The sequence below is a fragment of the Mytilus californianus genome, unplaced genomic scaffold (genome assembly GCF_021869535.1).
Source record: "Mytilus californianus isolate M0D057914Y unplaced genomic scaffold, xbMytCali1.0.p SCAF_3, whole genome shotgun sequence".
Lineage (NCBI taxonomy): Eukaryota > Metazoa > Mollusca > Bivalvia > Mytilida > Mytilidae > Mytilus > Mytilus californianus.
Genome location: NW_026262679.1, coordinates 118,997,322 through 119,018,975, shown reverse-complemented (window position 1 = coordinate 119,018,975; position 21,654 = coordinate 118,997,322). Strand labels below are relative to the sequence as shown.

Sequence of the window (21,654 nt, the reverse complement as noted above, 5' to 3'; positions counted from 1 at the left end):
TGTCTCATTGGCAATCATACCACATCTTCTTTTTTATATATAGTATTTCGAAATGTTCAAAGTTTAACTTTTGTTAACATTTAATTTCTTATTTATGATCATGATGATAATTCATGTGTCAAAACCCAAATATTATATTTGTATTTCGTGTTATTTACTTTACTTGTGTGTATATGTATTCTATTTATACATTTTTATTTATTTCATTTTATTTCATTTTATTTCATTTCATTTCTTTTTAATATTTTACCACATCTAATATTTTATCATTTCGGGCCTTTCATAGCTTGCTTACTTATGCGGTATAGGTTTTGCTCATTGTTGATGACCGTACGGTGACATATAGTTGCCAACTTCTTCCGGTCATTTGTTCTCTGTTGGAGAGTTGTCTCAATTTCAATCATACCATTTCTTCTTATTTTGATATAGACAATAAACTATCGAAAATTACAATGCTTGAGATTGGACTTACAAATTTGGGGTTTGGGCGTTTCTGGTGGAGGTAAATCGACAGAAAAGCCTTGAATATTTACAATATACGGCATTATCAATTCTCAAAATTAATTGAAGTAGAGAAAGCATACAAAGTTACCTCTTGTAAACTTGTAGTTCTTGTTTGATTTACGTAATTTGATTTCAAATTGCCTGCTATTCGTGCCAGTGACAAATATCACATGAATGGTACATGTACGTGTAATACTAAATTGTTGAACATCATGGAAGATACAATCAGAACATATTTGGAAATATATTTAGTAGTTTGGCATTAATGGTTCTTATTTATTATATTTATAAGACAAAGTGTGATGAGCATTGTACTGAATTATAAGTTACCTATTTTTTATTTTTTTTACATAAATGTAAAACGCAAAATATACAAAATGCCACAGCTTTATCTTACTGAATAAGAACAATTTTCATCTTTTAGCGATAGTGTTGAACTATGATTATTAAAAGCATTCACACTGTAGATTCAGTATAGAAATGAACTCTTATGTCCCGTACATCTATAATTTCATTTAAAGATTTTTTTTCAAACATACCCATGATAACGGTATTCTAAAACTATATATTTCCATCAGCCTAGTAAGTCACTGTGTATTTAATATGACATAATATAATTTTAGTGTTTGAATTAGCATTTAATTTGGATTTCAAATCGAGCACTTGCTGAACAAAATTTTCCTCTGTTAAGAAAAATTATTTTACTGTAGCTTTACGACATTAACAACTGCGATTTTTTTATATCATTTTTATACGCCCGTTTACGGGACGTAAATATGGTATACCGTTGTCCGTCTTTCCGTCCGTCCGTCGTCAACATGTCGGACATTAACTCAAAAACGCTTTAACCAATTTGCTTTAAACTTTGGTGAATTGTTTATATCTATTGACGTGAGCTCCCTTTCGTTTTTTATAAATTTCAGATTTTTCGTTTCCGAGTTATGGGGTTTTATTCATTAAAAAAGGAGGATTTTCCAGTTTTCGGACAATTACTCAAGAATCCTTTCATCAACTTGCAAGAAATTGTGGTGAACTGTTAACATCTATTGGCATGGGCTCCCTTTCCATTTTTATAAATCTAAGCTTTTACGTTTCCTAGTTACAGGGTTTTATTCATAAAAAAAAGGGGGTATTCCAGTTTTCGGACAAAAACTAAAAATGCTTTCAGCAGTTCTTATGAAACTTTGGTGAATTGTTTGTATCTATTGATGTAAGCTCCCTTTAGAATTTTATAAATTTTACATTTTACATTTCTGAGTTATGGGGTTTTATTCATTAAAAATGGGGGGATTTTCCATTTTTAGACAATAACTCAAAAATGCTGTCAGCAATTCTCATGAAACTTCGGTGAATTGTTTATATTTATTGATGTAAGCTCCCTTTTGATTTTCATAAATTTCTAATATGACATTGAGAATTAATTAAACTTTATTTGTTTATGGTCTGACAACAGATTTACTAAGTATTGCGAAACAGCACAGTGTATTGTACAACAGCAAGAAAGTTGAAGAAATCTTTAATAAATTAAATTCATATAACCAATTTCAAGTTCTTTGACTACATTTATTCAGAAACGTATAATATGTCAAATATTTAATTACAATCCAAATTCAGATCTGTATCAAGCTTGAATATTGTGTCCATTTTTGCCCCAACTGTTCAAGGTTGGACCTCTGCGGGCGTATCCAGCTGCGCTCAGCGCAACAGTTTATTAATATTAGTATACGTGGTAAAACTTTTGCAAATTTATTTTCTCATTAAAGATGAAACATTTGGCCCTTTACATATATTCTGAAATACATTTAAATATATTTTATTTTATTCTCTACATAATAGTTTTTGATTAAATAAACGTGTTAGGATGGCTATATAGGACAATCGCAGTTAGGACTGTCCTAAGATAGCTTCGTTTTACATTCTAAAACACGTCCTAAGATCATCCTAAATAATGTCCTAAATCATATCTTAGGATATATTCCATGAGACTTTCATTGAAATGGCCTCTGAATTTTCTAGTGCAATTCCGAATACCAATATCTACTAGTAGAAATAAGAATTCTAAAATATTTTAATTAGAATCCAGTACAAAACAAAACAGATATCGATTGTACCAAAATTCAAATTCTGCTGGCCAAATCAAGAAATTAAAAAAGAAATATTCAGAGTACTGTCAAATATGACGACGAATTATATACAGTCCACCAAAAGTTAAGCTCCACCTAAATATAACTGGCAATATTTTTTTAACTATTGCGAAACAAATATTTATGTTTGGTGTTATGAATTGCCTATAACATACACTAAGAAAATTCATTACGACAAAAAAAAAATAAACTCCGATAAACTCGCCAAACATTTTTTTATTCAAGGTCATCTGCACTTTTTCGAATACACTGTTTCGATGCCTTTAAATCATCTACCTACTGTCCCACGTACAGGTGAAATTTGACCTTCACCAAATCACTGTGAAATATGGCAAGGGGTAAGTTATATGTGACTGAACCATGACAATCAATTGACATGTCAAATGCTGGTAGGAGCACCAGTTGCATAGGTAACCATTTCAATGTTAAACACACCGTCATTGTCAGATTTTTACAACGCCATGTTGACACAGGAACTGTAAATGATAGATAAAGGTCCGGAAGACCCCGTTTAACTACCGATCGTGATAACAGACTCCTTATTGGTTGTGCTAAAGCCAACCCATTTACTCCTGCCTCACAACTTAGACATCACTAGCGTCCAGGTGGTCATGTTAGTGTTCGAACATTGGTCCGTCGACTTCATAGAGGCTACCTAAGAGCACGTCGTGTTGTCAAGAGAACTGCCGTAACAGCCAGGCACCGTATAATCAGGTTTCAAAGGGCTAATGACCATCGACGATGGAACACGAGAAGCTGGCAAAATGTTCATTGGTCAAATGAGAGTCGGTTTCTGTTACGACCAATAGACTGCATAATACGAGTTTGTAGTGGAAATAAAACTGCTAATGACCAAACAACATTTGCCCAACGACTGCATACGTTGCTGGTGGCGTTACAGTATGGGGGTTTCTTCTCATACTGCTGTAAGGTGGTATATATAAAAAAGAAGATGTGGTATGATTGCCAATGAGACAACTCTCCACAAGAGACCAAATGACACAGAAATTAACAACTATAGGTCACCGTACGGCCTTCAACAATGAGCAAAGCCCATACCACACAGTCAGCTATAAAAGGCCCCGAAATGACAATGTAAAACAATTCAAACGAGAAAACTAACGGCCTAATTTATGTACAAAAAATGAACGAAAAACAAATATGTAACACATAAACAAACGACAATCACTGAATTACAGGCTCCTGATTTGGGACAGGCACAATGCATATTCTGCATGGTAACATGAACGGACAGACATACAGGGATTTGGTGCTTAGAAACATTGTAGTCCCTCATTTTGATAATCCTCCACTTGCTTCAAGACCCTTGTGCATGTACGACAATGCTAGCCCACACAGGGCAAGGATTGTAACCAAGTACAAAGAGTAGAAAGAGCAAGAAGCCATTGACACTATCGTTTGGCCTTCCATGTCTCCAGACATGAACCCTATCGAACATGTCTGGGATGCCATTGGCAGAAATATCAATCGCAGAGATCCACATTTGCAAAATCTTAGCGATTTAAGAAGCGCAATTGTTGCTGAATGGAATAAATGTGATCAACTAAAGTTCAGAATACTTGTACAGATTATGAGACTCCGTGTTATGGAACTGTACCGGAAGAGAGGGTGTTACACATCCTATTGACTCAAATATTGACATTAAATTTGCCGAAGATACCAAAGATTATTTGTGGAGACTTTTAATGATATTGGGTAATCAATTTTTGTAAAAAAATAAAATCACAGTGAACCTTAAATTTCGTTTCTGATTTGAATAATTTTCACTATTTCTATGAACGCAAATTTCAAATGCATAGAACCTACATACGTTAACAAACTCAAGTCTACGGTTTGTTTATGGTATATGTTAGCAAAATTGCTACATAAATATTTTCTACTTTTCGAGGATTAACTGATTTTTTTAAATGAAAAAAATTTCGATGCAATAAAAATAGGTGGTGCTCAACTTTTGGCGGACTGTATATTTAGAAAAGAAAAGGGATAGTATCTGCACAAAAATAAATTCTTCAAATACTGATTACCAAAGAACAGTTGAAGAAAATCCTCCTGTTAACTTAAAGTATTATCTTATGACCTACAATTTAAAACAATTGGCCCACTGTGTCTGTATTACACAAAGCAGGGTTCATAGTGAAATCACAAATTTATCGTGACTTTTAGGACTACCCTAAGTCCATCCAAAGACACTTATGTATAAATATACATATTCTAGCTGTAGTACCATATCTGTAATATGTCTTATCTTTGGAGATTTCCATTCTCTATCTTATTTCTTTAACATGACGACTAAGGCGTGTCCTAAGACCAGCACAATAGACGTCCTTGTCATAAGAAAGGTCTATTTCTCAGATACTCAGATACTATAAGCAATAGGGACGCCATGTTTGGTGTATGAAATGATTGTTAGATGTATATGTCTGACTGGCTGGTTTCGTCTGACCTCGAACTCATTTTCATGGTTCATTGAACAATGTTTAGTTTTTTGTGAATAGGTCAGTTTATCAGTTACTATAAACAATAGGCTATCTATAATTGGTGTATGGAATGATTGTAAGGTGTTCATGTCTGTCTGGCAGGGTTTGTACTACCTTGACCTCATTTTCATGCTTCATTGGTCAATGTTAAGATTAAGTGGTTTGAATCTCGGGTACTATAAGCGTTATGACAACTATATTTGGTTTATGGAATGACTGTACGGTGTAAATATCTGTCTGGCAAAGTTAATTAAACCGTGACTTCATTTTCATGGATCATTGACAGTGTTAATTATATATGATACTTGTAGTAAAACCTTCAATTCGCATACTTTCAAAATGATTTCAACCAAATGTAAACCAGATGAGACATTAGAGCATGTGCACTATTGTTATAGTTTGTTCTTATGTTGTACTGTTACAGCACTGTCCTATGTTAGGAGAGGGCTGACGCCTGTCTCAAGTAAGGAGAAGCCTGTAGTTCTGTAGTTGTAGTTGGTTAGTGTCTCTCATATTTGTAAATCGTAAATTATTTTGTTATAAATTAGGTCGTTAGTTTTCTCACTTGAATCATTTCAAATTTTACAAGATATAAGGTAAGAGCTTTTCTTCATTGTTGAAGGCCGTACGGTTGCTTTTTTCCACTTCATTTTAACTTTGGTGGATCTATGTCTCATTGACAATCAAACCACATCTCTTTCTTCTTACAGGGTATGTTATATGTGTTTAATAATGATATAATGTTATTGGTGAGAAATACAATCATGTACCCTTACTGATTCGATGGCAATTATATCAAAGTAACAAAATAATCAGAAATCAACACAATTCAGAATACTATGAACACAATCCCAGGGCAGCAAAAATAAAAACAGATAATCTCAATATACAGGTATTCAAAAAAGTATCTTTATTCGGTTCAAAGTTAGTTAAGAGTATGATAACTTATATTGTTTTATTAAAATAATAATATATTCAATTTTAGAATTATGTTTATATATCTGATAAGAAATGCCAAGAGTATAATTATCGTTGTAACACTACACAGTTGGATGCTTTACATCTCGAAGATAAATCTTAATCCAGATTATGAACCATATGGGTTACTTACTGTCACACGCGGTGGTTTATTTATTTATTTAGCGTTTGTCTCCCGCCACAGCATAGCACACGGTTCATTTTGTTAACCCTGTACACATCTTAACTTTCACTTGGATTTCTACAGTTTATTTTCTTGAAGGTACGTATAAGCTAAGTATGTGTGGCAAGATTCGCATTCATGAACTTTTAAAAATAATATTAAAAGTGATATTTCAAGATTTAGATAATTAAAATTTGAATAAATAGATATAAATATAAACAAATACATGCATTTTATAATAATAATAATAATAATAATAATAATAATATTATAATAATAATAATAATAATAATAATAATAATAATAATAATAATAATAATAATAATAATAAGAATAAAAACAACATTATGATAATAGTAATAATAATAAAAACAACATTATGATAATGATAATGAAATTATCATAATAATAAACTTTAAAATAATATTAAATATGTGGTTATAATCCTAAAAAAATATGATAATTATCAATATTATTAATATCATATTATAATAAACAATAACAATATTAATCCTGCTAAATATATTTATACAATGTAGTATTGATAATGATGATGACGAACAAATGTTTATTAATAGTATTTTATAGTTAAGATCGGGAATGTTATATTAATTAAATTTACGGGTTTCTTTTCGTTTCTGAATTTTAAGTTTCAGTTCCGTTTACAATCCGCTTGAAATATTTTTTAAATTGTTAACTTTTTCGCATAATAAAACTGGCACCACTGTAAATAGATTCAAATACATATATTCATTCTCATCCTTTTTTTTAGGCAGATAGGGAAGTCATATTTTTTTTTAATTTTTGACTTTTATTTCTTTCACATGTTTTTTTGTTTTTGTTTATTTCTAGTATCAAGTACACTACTTAAAATACATTGAAACGTTTTTTTTTAATGTTATATAATTATATGCGGCTAAACATCAACGATATTATTCTGGAAAACTAGGTTGACGATCATTTGATAATTTAATGTGAAAAGGAGGTGCGGATTGGATATTCGCTTCCATATGCATTAAGAGGCTACATGTGCTATTTTTTATTCGCATTTTGTGTTGCAGAATTTTCATTCCTATCCTGATTTGGGAAATATTATTTAAACTTCTGATATATATTTATTTAATGTATAATTGAATTTTTTTATTGTGTGCAAATTTATGGATGTATATTTTTCTTGGTATTTGTCCATTTGCCACGAATCATTTTTGTTAAATAAGAATAAAAATTTAGCTTCATTTAAAGTAAAACAAAAGTAATACTCACCGATTTCACTATCTCCATGCTCCAATGTTGAAATTCCCTCTTTCGTATGTTGTTTTTTCACAAAAGTGTTATATAAAAAGTTTTCCGACATGCTTTTAAAATATATATCCAGCACTTTTCCACAGATAGTTAGTTTTGCCAGTTGTTCACTAACTGTGTGCAAAATACAATGTCATACAAAATTCAAAAAATAATCAAATTTTTGAATTAAAGTAAATAAACTCAATTTCACAAATCATCTTTTTTTAGTTAAAATCAATAATAGGTCCAAAACGCGTATTCAATATACATATTTTTACGTTTTTGTTGTATATTAGTATTTTTGAGTTACAGTAACTTATATTCCAATATGAATTTCCATCATTAAAATGTCAACGATTGTTGAATATGATTCAAAATTTGAAAAATAGCGCATTCATCTCTATTCTTTCATTGGTTCAAAATTCAAATTCGATATTTTAGGTCATGGAAGGAATAGACGTCTATAATTTTCACGAGGAAGAGGCCATTTCAAAGTCAGAAGATAGAGGTGAGTAAACATTGTTTGCGTTATTATTACATTTTTTTAACGTATTAATGATGTTTTTTATATTGTTGTTTCGTTTAGTTTTTTTTTTTAAATCATTATGGCGAAAGGTCGGTGTCCAATTTGCCCACTGTCCGTGAACCAACGGTTGAAGACTGCGTTTTGTATAAAGATATATATATGTATAAGGCGATAGAAACGTTTTGACATACAGAGTAAACATGCATGCAAATGATTTGATGGTCTTAATAGTTAAAAAAAAGTGCAGTCATTTAACGCTGCATACTTCAAAAATATTCTTCAGATGAATTTCCGTATTACGAATCTTCTAATAATGACTAAAAAGTGAGGTGTGTGTCACTGACTATTTGATGGTAGCCCCCAAAAAACAATTCGGACTTCAAAGGGTTGTTGCAAGGGTATTTTGGGAGCAGTGTTCTCGCCCATCTTTCTACAAGAGGAATAGGATTTTAAACGTCCTTGTTTTTCCTGGGCGTGTGTGCGTATTTACATTCAGCACTGTCGAACTGACTCCACACTTTGGAAAGGGTCTTGCTGTCGATCAGAAGAAGCGCAAACATTTGTCAAAAGCGTAATTAAGAATAGAAAGGGGAAATGTGTCCAAGACACAACAACCCGACCAAAGAGATGAAAACAGCCAAAGGCCACCAGTGGATCTTCAACACAAGAAGAAAATACCGATGGCGGGCTTCAGCTGGCCCATAAACACAAATATGTACTAGTACACTGAAAATGACGTCTCACTAAACTCTGAAACATATAAATGAATTAAAATTAACATACATATTTCTATTATCCAGTCAGCCTTGGGAAACTCGTTCCAGAGTATACGATAACTAATTAAGCTCGAGATCTGCTCACATGTACAAATGTTCACTTTCTGGTTTAAACGATATCTATGCATAAAGACAAAAATGTTTATAACGTGCATATGCAAGAACTTGATGTCCAATGCTTTAAAAAATATATTTTGCCAAAAGACCCCTCCTTGTTTTTGTACTCCATTCAGAGTGGGAAAATATCATGAAATTTGATGAATGTCTGATTCTATAAGATAAAAATATCAAATAAAAAGGAGATATATGATGATATATATTATTCCAAATATATTAAATTCTCCTTTATTGAAGAGTGTTCTTTTGTTTATAAAATGATTCGACTATCAAAGTTTTATTCTTGAAAAATATATTTGTATGGCCAATGTGTATGGAAATTAGCCTAGGTTTATCCATGTAAACGTAATAAATACTATATTTACTATTATATAGATAAGCAAATTTGCACATGTGCATATTAACATGATTGAGATGCATGTGTGCATTTTCATCATGTGGACGGGGATTTACCCAATTAGAAAACCCCGTAATCTTTGTGGTACATAAAACGTAAAAAAGTAGAAATTTGATTGAAACAGCCTAAGATTTATAAAGTCAATGAAGTTAGTGATTTATATAACAATGGTCAATTTCTTATAACTATCAAATATAAATCCATTTTCAATTAAATTGTTGGCCCTCATAGCGTGATGTCAAATACACATACCAAGTCTTATCAAGAATCATAGAAAGTGACTCGTCACCTGCCAGCAGGGGCCTGTTTATCGAAACTGTCCTAAGATCGGTCCTAAGAATTTCTTAGGACAGAAATTAGGATAAAGTTAGGACCGACTTACGACATGTCTCAGCATGCACATCGAAGCTAGGATGTCCTAACCGCTGTCCTAAGTATTGGCGTAAAAGAAAATAACAAATCGAAAATGAAAAAATGAAAATATTGTATCAAATTTAACCAATAACTATAATTTTAAAAAAAGATAAATAATGAGAAAATAATTATTAGTTTTAAATTAAAGGTGATAAATACTTTTTATATTTTAATGGTACATTTTAACTCATAAAACAAAACATAAGACAAAAAAATATAACTACGTTTTATATAAGAATTGAAACAAACGAATTATAAATATTTAAAATAAAATATATAATCGGTAAAATCATTATATGCTTTGAGTGAGCTGAATTCGAAGTGTCACGGTTTCATAGTTAAAAGTTCAAAGGCAAATCTCGTGCATCTTTCATAGAAATACTGAGTACTTCAACTATTTTATTACTGCAAATAACATGCGATGATACGTGTGAATATAAGAGACGAAATTCGAATTCTACCGATGCAAAACTACTTGTACGACTTTGCCCCCAGCAGAGCTATAGAAAAACAGTACATTAACGGGTGTTACACGGACACTTTTTAGATGATTCACGGACACTTTTTAGTTGTTACACGGACACTTTTTATGAATAGAATCACTCGTGCGTGATCAGTGAGTTCATGGGCACTTTAAATTTCAATTAGATTTGAACTTTTTGTTTCACCGATATATTTCTTGTCTTTTTCATTAAAATATTTACGTTGGCATCAATAACTAAATTTTTTTTCAAACAATTCCAGTATATTACAATTCATATCAGTACACTAAGAGATTGACCATTTAACTTCAAAAGGGGAGTTATGTTTTTTCCTAAAAAAATATTCTGATCCCCAATTTTATGAGAAAAAATATATTGTGGTCAATCAGATGACAAAATAATGTTCTGATTCCTGATTTTCCGAATACCGTATATAATAGTGCTAATTTCGAAAAAAAAATATTTGGGTGATAGCGTTGATAAAGTAAATCATTTTCTTCCTCAGAAAAAAAACATACCCCCCCCCCCCTTTTGAAGCTAAATGGTCGGTCCGTTAATGTTTTTTTTTTTTTTTTTTTCAATATATGGACATGAATAGTATTCTGGACAATGCTGAAGTAAAGAAATGCTGGTACCGACGTTTATATTTCAATAAAAAAGACATGAAATATATATAAAAAAATCAATCTAATCAAAAGATAAAACCCCTATCAACTCACCAATGCACGATTGATCCTATAAATAAAAAGTGTCCGTGTAATACATGTTCAAATAGGCAGCAAATCTTGAAGAAAATCATTCAACTTATGTCACCAATTTTGGACGGTAAGCTGCGATTGGATCATATTGTGACACGTGTTTGATCCTGACCAACACTATTAGAGACATATATAAAAACCTATAAGAATAGTTTAAAAAAAATTCCAAAATATATGCCTATATATGGGTGATTTTAACAAGACAAAATCGATTTTTTCGTACCATTTCATTCACTAATGAAATAGGAAATTCATTCTTTTTATATTGTTATTGAATTATAAACTACTTACTTGCGAAGATGCATTTTTAAAAGTCTCAAATGTGTACGACATTCATCTTTTACTTGACATGTAAAGTTTGTTTAAACTGTCTTACTTACATTGACTGGTATATGGACATTTAAGTTTCGAATCTGTTAAATTTTGCTACTTCTTCTACATGCAAAATGTACTACTTCTTTCTTGAAACGTCGTACAAGTCAGATACAAAACAAAGGTAACAAAAAACAGGCCGGAAACAAACTGCCGAATAGTTTTTCTGCACTCGTAGTCAGGTCAAGGACCTTCACCTGACTACTCGTGCAGAAAAACTATCCGGCAACGCTTGTTACCGGCCTGTTTCTTTGTTACCTTTGTATTGTATCTAATACAGACTCTCTTGGACGACGTGGACAAGAGTAACCCTTTGCTTTTTGGTAAATTGCCAAATGTTGCAACAAGTGGTGCTGAAAAGAGGGATAGGAATTTAATATGCATTAAAGGAACTACCATTTGATTTTTAAGGGGGGGGGGGGGGGGGACTAGGATGAATTTTGAAAAAAGGCAGGACAGGAGTATGGAGTAAAAAAAAAGGCAGGATTGAGCAACTTTGCCAAAAAAAAGCAAGATGACAATTTATGTAAAAATAAGTCATGATAAACTAATTAAAAAAAAAGGCAATTATAAGACCGAATAGAGTGAAAAATAAAAAGGAAAGACAAAGATTACAACAATGAAAAAAGAAGAACAACATTTTTCATCCTAGCCCCACCCCGTCATAAAAATCAAATGGTAGTTCCTTAAAGTAAATGCAACCAATATAGGCCATATTTGTTTATAAAATAACAATCCTAAATATATCATAAAGTTAGGACCATCCTAAGACCATCTTAAGACACCTAAATTGGTATCCTAAAGTTAGGACAATTCCTAGGATTTTCCTAAGTTACGACATGTTTGATAAACCCACTTACGACTAAGATATGTCCTAAGTTGGTCTTAGGACAGGTCCTAATCCTAAGACTGCTTCGATAAACAGGCCCCTGGTTATCCAATCTTAAAATTTTAATCGGTACAAGGAGTATACAATTTGTACTGAAACACACTATCCAGTATTTTAATCGGTGGATTTTTGAGTCTGATTACGATAACCGTACTCGTAATATCAATGACTGTAAGAACTTGGTTCGCTCCTTAGCGTCGATTTTGTGTTTTTGTCAATATAGTGCTAGTTTTCCCTTCGAATTATGATGATCACTTTTGAAAGTTCTGTATATTTTTTTCATATTTTAAAGACTAGAACCAAAGTTTCGATACTCTGAAGATGTCTTGATTATTGATTAATTTTTGTTTGCTTCAAGTCCAGTGGCAAATATTTCATAAACATTGAGATAAAAGATTTCAAAAGTATCTAATACTAGTAGATAGGCATACAGAAAACGTAAAATGGCACAGGAAAATGGTGTCATTATATAATTGTAATGCCTACTCAAATCCAATCCATTAGAAAACGAATTTTTACCACCATGAACTTGCACTGCACTATCATTAGAATAGTAGAATCGAATAATATATACAAATGGATGAAAATTATATAAACTAGTATTAATATAATATATAACAACAAACCAGAGTATACTGATAACAAATGATTGTATCACTTCAATGTAATAGTTATTTGGGTGAGGTTTAATTCCCTGTCATTTATTCATCATTCACACAGGTACTTGTCTCAGAAAAAAATAAATCTATGTACCTTAACCTAACTTTCAGGTATAGAGATGTGATTTTTTTTCTCAGACAAGTGCTTGAAACAATCCACCAGAACTTGCAGTCATCCGATGTTCAGTACTCCGATAAAGTGTGTGGTTCTTTTTTGAAATGTTATATTTTTGTCATAGGGTCAAAGTGAAAATTTTTTCAAAATTTTATGAGAATTAAACAAAACAAATTAACTTTAGTCGTGTTTGGTAATACTTTGAATCTGTATTTTTTTATCTGAAATAAATTTTCTGAGATAGTCTGTTTCAAATCAGTGTATTTATTATACACTGAAATCGTCAAATTTGTTTATTTCTACCATTTTCTTTACCTATAATTATTCTTATGTCAGTGAATTATTTCATTTTTAAGTAATTTTATATCCGTGATGTTTTCCTTTCATTGTTGAATATATCTTTTTTTTTGTTGGTATTTGGTTCAATTTCAAAATTTTCTCCAATCAGAGTAACGATCGCAGACATCATGCATACCGTTGCCATTGTTGAGAGTCCTTAATGTCAAATTGAACAAACGACTGTCTAAAACAATATACATAATATTTTAGCATTTTTTCAAAAAGGAATAGGGTCCAGAATGAATTCGTGTGTTTTCTAAAAGGTTTATTGAAATCTTTATTATTGTGGTATGAAGTCAAGGAATGTTCACGTATCTGATGCGGCAAAAAGTATTAAGATTTCAGAAATGGGTTATAGCACGGATTTGTATACTATACAAATCCTTGGTTATAGTTATCACCGTATAGATAACAATGTATTTTTATGCAATAAATTGAGCGCAGCCATTTGTGAATGGAACGGTTAAAAAAATAAGAATATATATTCTTCTCCTGGAAAGCGTTATTACTATTTGTCCTCAAAAGTAAACTATTAAGGACCGTTTTTTTTATAACTTTTGATCAAATTTAGGAAATTTTCTGAAAAACCTTCCCCATATTAACCAAGAGAAGTCATGGGACCCTATGTGCGGTAAATTCACAAATAAATATCGCGCTCCTCATTTGACAACAACAGTGTTCTGTATATTGTGTATACAATGCACACACATCCTTTAAATAATTTATTTCATTCGTAAGTATCAAGGAAATTCTTCCCATGTCGTGTACACGTATATTATGATAAATTTATGAAGGAAACCTTAAACCCGTGAGAATTGTCTTTACTCCCAATCCTATATTTTGATTATCATCTTTGTACCGTATTCAAAAGTTCAATGAAGAGCTATATATATAATCTGGGAACTGTTTATCTAACGTCAATATATATGTTCCTGGTATAATTTGGCATACTAGAAAACATGAGACGAACTTATTGATTCTAAATGGGGTGCTGAACTTAAATATGAATTATTTGCTTGCATATTGGTTGGGTTGTTAAATTAAGTATTTAAAACCGATGCAATTGTTTGAAATATTAGAGTGAGAATATTTTCAACTTGGATGATTTTACGTTTAACCGACAAAAGTTACGTGTTGACCACTTTGACAGGTCACTGCATACCAGTATATTTCTCAGGGGTGGTGTTCTCGAAAGTATCCTAAGATTCGTCCTAAGTCATATCTAAGACCAATTTTAGGATGGACTTAGGATCGTCTTAGGACACTCTTAAGTTGTGTCTCGAAGCTATCTCAGACGCATCTTATGTTAGGACGTCCTAAAAATATCCTAAGTACGAAATTTTGAATAGTTAAAGTAATTTTTTGATATAACATTTATTAAAGACGACCCAATTAATAAAATTGTTTACGAAATTTTATAATAACATGTATTATTAAATGCATGATTTCAAATGTAATTATAAAATAATACCAAGAAGGATTGTAATTTAAACTTGATACAATGTGTTTTGAAATGAGAATTTGAAAATCGTATTGTCATCGTATCGTGAAACACGAAGTTCAAAGTTTAAAATCATGCACAATTTCTTTATATTCTAGTTAATAATCGATGGTGCGCTTCATTTCATGTTCCACTTCACGTAAAAAAGATTGCAAAAAAGCATGCACAAAGTGTGGATGAAGATAGGATGATCTTAGGACTCCTAATTAGGAAAAATGCGATATATCCTAAGTTAAGAGAGTTTCGAGAACACGACTTAGGACAAAGACTTGTCATAAGTTGTTCTTAGGACACGTCCTAGACCTAAGATAGCTTCGAGAACACCACTCCTGAACTCAAAGACAATTAAGAGTAAAGTATGAACGCGAAAACTATTTGTTATTAAATTGAGATAAAAGTACTATTAAAAACTATGACAAAATAAGATTAAGTAACAACATGCTAGCTATTGAACGTGGAAGGTATAATATTGAATTATTTGTAGATCTTACTGAACAATATTGTCATTTACACTTAATTTGTCTCGTTTATATTAATATTAAAGATAATACATAACCCAATACTGTAAAAAACAAACTATTTCGGGGCAGTAACCCAACAATAAGTTGTCCTATTGGTCTGAAGATTACTTAACAGGTAGATCTAAACCGGTTTAACACGTTCACCTATGTAAGTTTTGCTCTTTCTGCTCTTGTTTTTTTAAGCCAAACATTTCATTTGACACATATGCTCTATTTTTAGACACTCCCGCCATTTTTTTTGAATGATTTAAATCCCAGAATACAATCTATATACAAGTTATTCTAAGGAAATTCAATTAAAGTGTTTTTATTTGGCCAAGTAGTTTCAGAAAAGAAGATTTTTGAAAAAGTAATTAGACTTTCACAAAAAAATGTAAAAAAAACGCGTTTTAAGGACAACAAATCCTCAAATGGTCAAGATTCCTTTATTAAAGATTTATTTGTCATTAATGTCAGCTGAAAAACATGACACTATTACTAAAGCCACCAGTAGTTTTAAATTCTTAAGTCAATTTACAATACAACTAAAAGTATTTGAAAATCATGTAAAGTGAAAGGCTACAAACAGTGACGATAATAATACTTTTGTTTAAATATTTGAACCTTTATATGGTTGATATATATGTACATTTAATGAATTTATCTCTTTCAGGAAAACATTTTACCATTCCCTTTACCTACCACTAGCATTGAAACTCCTCCTCCAGTAGAGAATACTGTAAGTGTTTTCAAAAGTATACAAATAGTTACAATCAAGTTGATGTTAATTTTTCAATGTTAAAGTGGTCAGATGAAGAAACTGTCATTTTTTTCCTGATGAGTCACAGGGTGATGGTCTCTAATTTTCTAGAAGAAGGTAGACCCTGTGTAATCATTGTATTAAACGTTGTATGATTGCCAATCAGACAAATACCCACTGTATACCAAAGTTAATGTAAACACAAAAATATATCGCTGTACATTCTATAACAATGAGTGAAACCAATCCCATAAGGTAATCTATAAAGGAACCTGACTTGACAAAATGTAAAACAATTTAAAGAAGAAAACAAACAACCTGTGTCAATTATGTCAGATCAGCCCTGCCCCAGTTGACAGACTGCTGATGTATGTAATGCTCTTGTACATCTACAAATTAAACCCATGGCTGTAATATGAAATTAAGGAGATGTGGTATGATTGCAAATGATCAACTATCAGTCTTAGACCAAATTTCATGGATGTTTATAAAAAATGTATTAAAGCTAATTTTATTTCATAATAAATAATTTATACATTCTTTTTTTTTAGATTGAGAACAAAAGCCGTGAATGACTGCTATGTAGTAGATTGGAATGGTAAAGTGTTTTTGTCCCTAAAGATGTCTGAAAAATCCTATATTTTTTGCAAGAGGCAAATTGGACAAATGACTGGAGACCAATTTATTTCCAATGAAAATAAAGACTCTTACGTTTTAAACAGAAAAGACATTCAAGGGGACCAAAAAGGTTTTATCATATGCTATATTAAATGCAATGTGAATGACAATAAAATTTGTTTGTTTAAACCAGCATCAACACTAAAGGATGAAATACTAAATTATATGAAGGATGAAGGACCAACTGAAAACGATAAACATGATGACGAGGTTGATGATACGTCCAAATGAAATAAACTGTTTTATTATATGACTAAATTTTCTGTTTTCTAATTTGCTAAAAACATTAGAAATCCTCTTCGATAAATCATCATATTGACCGCGACAAAAATCATGAGAGGTTAATATAAGATTCGGAACAGTGTCTGTATACCTAAATATAGATTTTCAAAGGAAAAGTCAATGACGTAGGTTTATAACGTCATGTACAATCCCGTTGTTCTTTTTCTTCTTATTTTCTGGGCATTTTCTGCTGTTCTTTTTATTTTAGGTGTATTTCTCTATCAACTTTACTGAATATTTCAACTTACAAAATGTATAAAAAAAACTAACAATCATGAGATAGGAAATTTGTTTTTATAAAATGTATCCATCAACGTTCTTGTGATAAAATCATTATTAATTACATACATGCATTTTTGATAAGTGCAGTGCACCAAATAAAAAGTAACAAATGTAAAATAACGTGTTTATATTTATTTTGGTATTGAAATAATGTCATATACCGTTACCTTTTATAGATGCTGTAATGTACCAAATCTATTACTTATTGTATAAGTATGCAGGTTGATTATTGCCTTTATGAACCACTTATGTATTTGTATCTCATATTTGATGTGCTAGCTAAATAACTGGCAGCATACATATGCAAACAAATTTAGTCGTTGTAAAGCTTTTGTCTAAACATCTCTATATTGATAACAAAAATTTGCCTTTAGTCTATTATAAAATGTGTTTTGAATAACAACATACTATAATATACATTATGTATAACTCATATAGAGGAGTATTGTACTCAGAAGTGAACACATTTTTTGTAATGTGTTTATTATATGTGTTTCACTCATTGGTCATAATTAACTTCTGACAAATAAACCGAAATGCAATCTTTTAGTGTGTGTTTGTTGTGTAATGTTAATAAATTTAACAGCTAAATATTCTGATTCGTGCAGCTCTTGTAACAGAAATCTGATGAGCTTTTTTCAAAATGTATAAGATATCATAGCAAAAGAAAACCCATTGAATTTGATATTCATTTTCGAGACTGTGTTCTAAACAAAATAGGGGCCTCGGTGGCCGAGTGGTCTAAGTAGTTACTAATGTAATCATAGCCAGTCAGCACTGAGGTTGTGAGTTTGAACCCCGCTCGTGCGGGTGCACTCGACTCCAATCTTAATTGACTAGGATTGTCAGTTTTCCTATCGAAGGTCTGTGGTTTTCTCCGGGCACTCCGGCTTCCTCCACCAATAAAAACTGGCCTCCACGAAATAGCCCAAAAGCGGTGCTTAAAAGTGGCGTTAAAACACCAAAATATCAAATATTTCTTAACAAAATACATATCTCATAAAGTACACGGTTGTAAACAAACTTCTGGTTAGTAAATAGTTGTCTCAAATAGAAAAATAAAATCATTACCTCAGATACGCATTATTCTTAACAAAACTCTGATATTGAGAATTCTTAGCTGGAAATCTGATAAGAAAATCGTTTCTTCAGGTATATACCAATTTTACCAGAATTCTGATGAGCAAATTGTTTCCTCAGATAAATAGTACTCTTAACAGAATTCAGATAAGAAAATTGTTCCCTGAGATGATAGTATATTCTTAACATAATTTTGATAAGAAAACCGTTTCCGCAGATATATAGTATATTCTTAACAGAATTCTGATAAGAAAATATTTTCATCAGATAGATAGTTTTCTTAACAGAATTCTGATAAGAAAATCGATTTCTCAGATAGATTAAATTGTTAACAAAATTCTGATAAGAAAATTGCTTCCTTAGATGATAGTATATTCTAAACAGAATTCTGATAAGAAAATCGCTTCCGCAGATACATTCTATATAGTATATTCTTAACAGAATTTTGATAAGCAAATCGTTTCCTCAGATAGAGAATTCTTAACAGAATTCTGATAAGAAAATGGCTTCCTTATATGATAGTATATTCTAAACAGAATTCTGATAAGAACTTCGCTTACGCAGATATATAGTGTATTCTAAACAGAATTCTGATAAGCAAGTCGTTTCCTCAGATAGATATTATTCTTAACAGAATTCTGATATGATGTGTCGCGTACCATGAATGATGACCTTGATCTTTGACCTTTAAGGTAAAATGTTTAATTTTATATGTCACCCTAAAACCAAACATATTCTTTCTTGCCATGTCAATATGAAAATAAAGAGATGTGGACTGATTGCTTATGAGACAACTATCCACGACAGTTATAATGAAGTGGTAGCAAGTAATTTATAGGCCACATAACGTGCACGACCTTTGCAGTGCAGCTAAGGGTTTGTCCCTAGGGATCATGCCCCTCCCCCTCATATAATAATGTCGTTATTTAGATTTATCTAAACAAAAGAACCCCATTCTTAACGCAGAAAAATTTGAAATACTGTGAATTGAGAACTTAATGTGTGTAATTAAATTATTGCGTATTCATGGTGACCGTCAAAAATGTGAGATTAATTAAAGCAGATTTAAATTATATTGAATATTGTACAAAAAAAGAAAATGCAACTAAGGTCATGTCACAGTCTGGGCCATATAGGGCTAACTACATGGTGTGGGGTTTCCCAGTTTGTTGCAGATCGTGTGGCGACCTCTGGGTGTGCATTTTTGGTTAGTTAACTTCTGAGATGAAATGTTGTATCCTTGACATATACCCCATATATGTTCTTGTTGTCACCCTCAGCATCACATTTGCGGCCGGGAATATATATAACTGCTGTTCGTTCGTCTGTCCGTCCGAGCATCGGCCCGGATTGTAATCTTTCTAGCACAATTAATCGCTATCTAATTTGGATAAAAATTATGCAGTAGCTTTCTACAGACAACAAGTCAAGTTTGAAAATGAGCCCTGTTCAAGCATATATAAGGCGGGTGACATTGAAAATCTATTGTGTTATTTATATTGCAATATTTTTTGAATTTACAGAAACATATTTTGAAAGTCTCGATCAGAATCGAGATACATTGTACATGTAAAAGTCAGCTTATTAGATTTCCCAAATAAACTAAGAAAACCATGAAGATTTGATAAATAAAGGCTGGGTTTCGAAAAGGCCCAAGAAAGTTGTAAAATTTCCCCAAAATTGAAAGAGAACTTATTATAATACCACATCTTCTTATTTTTATATTGTATGCTTTTTTGATCAAGGAGAAAAAAAACCTGAAAAAAAAACCTCGTTATGAAGGCATTTGCGATCGCCTTAAAATCAACTCCATATAAAATGCTTCCACTAAAAGAATGGTTATCATCAAATTAGGTCAGAAGCTTATTTGGAAACTTTACCTTAAAGAACACAAATGAAATGATGGACAACTCTAATAAAGTGGAAACAATTGATGAAGCAGATGTAGTACATGATTCAGACTTCAATGAAGTACTACTGTCAGATATTGAATATATTGAACTCAAGATTAGTTGAGGACTTTATAACGAGAAAATTTTGCTTCTTCTTCTGTCTAATATATGTGTTTATATAACAGAAATATTTGTGAATGTATTATGACATGCATCTGCTGCATCACAATTTGGTAGTAAAATGATTTTCGTGAGTGTTTGGTCCTTGGATCCAGCATGCACTGTACTTTCAAGTCTGGCAGTTGAATTCTAAGTTTGACTACATTTTGACAGTCTAAGAATCAAATCTAGTTATTTTTATAAGCACCAATTTTTTATTTAAGGGAACACATTACCCAACTATAAAAATACAGTCTCGGAAGTTATTTTCAAAGTACAATTTAAGAATAAAGGGCCAGTGTGAGCTTTCCCCATCAAGTGGCGTCAGTCGTCCGTTGTGCATGGTCGTCCGTTAACGTTTACAAAAATCTTCTCCTCTGAAACTATTGGGCTAGATTTAATCAAAATTGGCCACAATCACAATTGGGGTATAAAGTTTTAGAAATTGTGTGCGATGACCACCCCCTTTTTTTCCAACCAACATGGCCGACACGTCTAAAATTAGAACTTACAGGGTAAAATGCAAGTTTTGTCTATTATCTTGAATAAAATTGAGAATGGAAATGGGGAATATGTCAAAGAGACAACAACCCGACCAAAGAGCAGACAACAGCCGAAGGCCACCAATGGGTCTTCAATGCAGCGAGAAAATCCCGCACCCGGAGGTGGTCATCAGTTGGCTCCTAAATAAAATTGTGTGCTAGTTCAGTGAAAATGGACGTCACACTAAACTCCAAAACATATAAATGAACTAAAATTAACAAAATATACAAGACTAACAAAGGCCAGAGGCTCCTGACTTAGGACAGGCCCAAAAATGCGGCGGGGTTAAACATGTTTTGTAAGATCTCACCTCTAGTCAATGTAGAAAAAAGAAACACATATCAATACGCACAGTAAAACTCAGTTTAAAAGAGGTCCGAGTCCGATGTCAGAAAAGGGAACAAAAGAAACAAAGCAAAATGACAATGATACATAAATGAACAAAGGAAAAATTTGAAAACTGCTATAGATAAATTGAAAACTGCTATAGAAAATCTGACAGGGCAGGAATTTTCAAAATGTTGAGATCTCCCTACCATCTATTTACGTCAAAACTGTCAGA

The 21,654-nt window shown here is 31.8% G+C and overlaps 1 long non-coding RNA gene across 1 annotated transcript; it reads left to right on the top strand.

Annotated features, from left to right (window-relative positions):
- Positions 1–6,298: 6,298 nt before the first annotated feature.
- LOC127735969 (uncharacterized) lies at positions 6,299–16,742 on the top strand. The gene is made up of 4 exons (XR_007998669.1): positions 6,299–6,386; positions 8,013–8,079; positions 16,090–16,155; positions 16,728–16,742. It is a non-coding gene; the product is annotated as an uncharacterized LOC127735969 (long non-coding RNA).
- The last annotated feature ends 4,912 nt before the right edge of the window (positions 16,743–21,654 follow it).